Consider the following 4,493-nt stretch of genomic DNA (forward strand, 5'->3'; position numbering starts at 1 on the left):
CAGCAGAGGGAAATAATTGCATTGACATAAAAAAGAAGTTTTGGCAAAAGGGTACGAACTTCTAATATTGAATCATTATTAGCCATAGGTAAAGCTTGCTGAGAGTTGACATGGGCTATCACTGCACTACTAATTCCAAATATGGAGCACAAACATTAATATAGGGTCCAAAATGATGTTTGCTGCATCTCCCACAACTGTACAATATGGCTTCAATAGGTAAAACTTTCCCAGTAAAGATGCAGTACAAGTGCTCTATTTCTGCCTATGAGCAAAAGGTGCTCTATATTCGTATCTTGTAGGACCTTCACCCGGTTTTCTATTGTTGGATAAGATGTGGTTTAATTGATATAATAATTAAGAAGATAAAAAGATCATTTAAGCATGTAAAAGTAATCAAAGTAAAACCAATAAAAGTTAGGAAAACCTTAAACCATTTGGTCGAGTCCAGAACTTGGTTCTATGTCCTTAAGACGAAATTGCCTCCTCATCAGTGCTTCAAGGTTTACTTGGCAAACGTCTCTCAGGATACAACGACCTTCTTTTTGTGGTAGTAGCACTCCAAACCCCAAGAACATCGAACTAACATTGTGTTTGAACTCTCACTTGAAAAGACTCATTTGAATTTCAAAATAATGGAATGACTCATATGTAAAGGAGAGGAGGAGAGATAAATTCTATGAATGATTATTTAGAATATGGTGTGATATATATTTATAGATGTAAGATGACTTATGGAAGGGATATGATCTTTCACCAAAAGTGTCTTTTGTGAACAGTCATGATCTCTCATTTCATAGTAAATTACATCTATTTTTACTTCACACCTTTTCACTAAATTATTCATCCATAATTAAAGAAATATTTAATAAATATATATTAAATTTTCCAACAATCCCCACATGGATGAAATAATTTATTAGAAAAGAACTTTTCAAAAAATGACGCTCGTGGACATACGAGAGAGTTCGGTTAAAAAGAAACCGCATCGGGATAAGTAGCTTTTGGCCTTGAACATTCCTTAGTGAAATACCATCGGATTTACTAGCTAATTAGTGAACGTGATGTCTTGAACTATTCAGCCATTTATGTAAACCAAAACAATAGTACTCACACAATATCTTATCATACACATCTTGTTCTACGGTTGTGTACTTTCCGGCCATAGACAACCCCGGTATTCATGAGTTCTTTAGAGAACTAAGCCTTCAAAGGTTCTCATCCAACTGAACAACCTGTTGTACAGGTAAACAAGTCATCCAGTAATATTGTGACATGTGTAAAAAAATTACAATTTTAAGGACCTTTTAATTATATTATACGTGAATTGTTCAAAAACTTGTAATGAGGGTCGTAAATGTAGTAATTACTTGATTTACCACTATAATTACCACTAAATACGTTAAATGTGGTATTTGTAGTAAAAATATCACGAATAGTGTAATTTACTTAAAAAAGGACCATAATTACATAAAAAAGAACTATTTTACAAGATTAACGACTTCAGATAATTTAAGTCTGATTATTAATATTTACAATATTCGTTGTTACTAGAGATAAAATTATCGTTATTTTCGTAAAAAAGATCGTATTCCAAGTATTATCAAGAATACGACTATATTTACCTTTTATACCTTAATTGTTGTAATTTATAATAAAATACGTTGTATTATAAGTAATTATCTCAATCACAACAAAATTTACATAAAGTAAGATATTAATTACTAGATAAAGGATTTTATTACACAAACAACTTATTTACCATATGTACATCGGTTTTACTACTATTACGACAATTTGTTGTCAGATTGGTAAAATAGTTCTTGAACTTGTAATTAAAAAAATTAAAAAAATTACTACAAATACAAGCTTGATTACTACTTTTTCAACAATTCGTCGACTTATGAATCAAATGGTTCTCATACAAAGAACTACCATGAAATCGACATTAATTACTATTTTCACCTCAATTGTCGATAAACGATGTAAAAACGTCGTCACATAACTTAAAACTTCTTAAAGGATATTAATTACAATATGAAGATCCTCATTACACCATAAAAGACTCAACGACAATTTACTCATACCATTAACATTTTATTAGAATAACAACACATTCATTGTTTTATTGGTATACATGTTCTATAAACTTTTTTAACGATGAAGCTTTAACACTTTTATTCTTTTAACAACCAATTTAAACCTTTTTGTGTATAAAAAAAATTAAATCGGTATATCCAAGCATTCCACCAATCATTGTATAATAAAGTTTCTTCCACAAAATTCTCAAAAAAAAAAATTTACTTCCACAAAATGTAAATTATAGAGTACTTCATGTACATGACTTGATCTAGACTTTGTTGGAGTATAAGATTATAATTAATGTTAATCGACAAAGAAGTTCGTAGAACTTTTTCGTTATAACCAGAAAATAAAAGCTCATGATAGGTCCTGCATTACTTGGTTTTAGAGAATATAAGTACAGTTACATACTTCATGCAGAATCACAATGAACACAGCTACCCCATTCTGTGTATTAGAGTACAGATTGTGAATCAGTCCCCGCAATTGATGAGGCATGAGTCACATGAGATAAGATGCATTCAAATCTCTCAATTTCATGTTTATCGTTCTTCTACAGCAACTGAAACATTCTTCAAAGGTAAACCAACCATAAACTATGATCATGCATCACAAATTTCAGCATCTGAAAGACAAGATTGTACATGTTCCAAGCATCCTTCATCCAAACAGACTCACAACTGGACTTAGAAATGTAAAACTCCTCCAGGCTCCAGTATTCAACTAAGATTCCTCTCATGTTGGATTTATTAATTAAAATCTTGATAATCATTCAGTGATACAAGGCTTTCCACGTAGAAACCAGCCTGAGTAACTGTAGGATATCCAAGAATCAATAGACCTTGACAGCTTAAATCACTAAAATTGTACATGACTTTCTCTCCAGCAAACCAAAGGTAATAAAGAACATTCCAAGGCAGAGAAAGATTTTCTTTTAGTCCAAGATTCCACCACCCCATATTCATTCATGACCCAAATCTCATCATTGCTTGTCACTGTAAATTCATCTACTATTTCAGTAATAAATGAATGAGCTATACAGGGGCTGTCATTGAAGAGCAGCCTCAATTCCAGTGCATGCCACTCTCCCACACCTAAATCAATCGGCAGTGGAATTTTCCGAACCTCTTCGTCTGCCAAACAGAGAGATACAATCACCTGTGAGTCATCTTCCAGTCTCCTCACCCAATGAAGTGTTCCATTGAGTAGGATCCCAGTACGAGGACGACTAGGGGAATTGCCTTTGAACTTGTCACCAACAACCGGATCCCAGTACGATGAAATAGGTTTCTGCATCTTTGCCAATAAAAAAGATACAAAATCGAAACCCAAACAGATGAAGACTAAAACTAAGACGAAACAAACAGATGTGAGGAGATCGTAGAATCCTGGTCGGGAAAGAAGAGGAACTTATAACCTATTCGCAGACTTGGTTATCCATGTAGATTAACCAAGTATTTCACATAGGAGGCCCAACGAGAAGCACAAGAGCGAAACAGATGATCAATATATAATTTTTATTGGAGACGTGCATGTTTGTTTTCCTATTCTTTACATGAGTAGGTAAATTACTGTGTATAATTAGGATTCCTAAACTTTGTAGAATTAATTTCTTTTGACTCCTATATATATACACACACACACCTGTAATTAACTTGTAAAATAGGAAAACATGGAATTCTTAGATTGGGCAGAGCTGCCTGATAACCTCTTGGGTTTAATTTTACATCGATTAACGTCACCATCAGACTATGTACGGTTTAGTGTTGTTTGTAGGTCATGGAACTTTGTGGCCAAGGACAATTCACGAGAACACTCGGCTCCAATGCTCTTAACTTATTCGGGTGAAGAGAAGATATGGAACTTATGCGACATGACGAATCAAAAAGTTCTTAATTTGCAAGTGGAATTGCCAAACACACGTTTTTGCGGGTTTTCTAAAGGATGGTTGGTAGCTATGGATGACAATTTCATAGTAACCCTTATAAATCCTTTCTCAAAAGTTGTAGGGAGGAGACCTACTAGAGAAAATTCAACTTTTGACCTTCCTCCACTACACCCTCCAGAGATGTCTGATGAACGCTATAGAACTAAGTGGACTAGATATCATGAATATTTTGTGAACAAGGCTATTATTTCAGCAGATCCAGTCTCAAGTGCAAAAGATTGCACCGTTGTGGTCTCATATGCAGATCGTGGTCGGCTGGCTTTTATCAGACTTCATGGAGATACAAGATGGACTTATATTGACGCAGGGATTATTGAACGTGTTTATGAGATTATTTATGCTGAAGATAAACTGTATGCCCTTGATTCTAAGTATCGAGGTTTTTCTTGTGACATTACTACAACAAGTCAGCTCAATTTTACATTGGTTGCAGAAACTTTTGAAGAACATGTTCCTGTGGGCT

This window comes from Fragaria vesca, linkage group LG7 (genome assembly GCF_000184155.1).
Source record: "Fragaria vesca subsp. vesca linkage group LG7, FraVesHawaii_1.0, whole genome shotgun sequence".
Taxonomy (NCBI): Eukaryota; Viridiplantae; Streptophyta; class Magnoliopsida; order Rosales; family Rosaceae; genus Fragaria; species Fragaria vesca.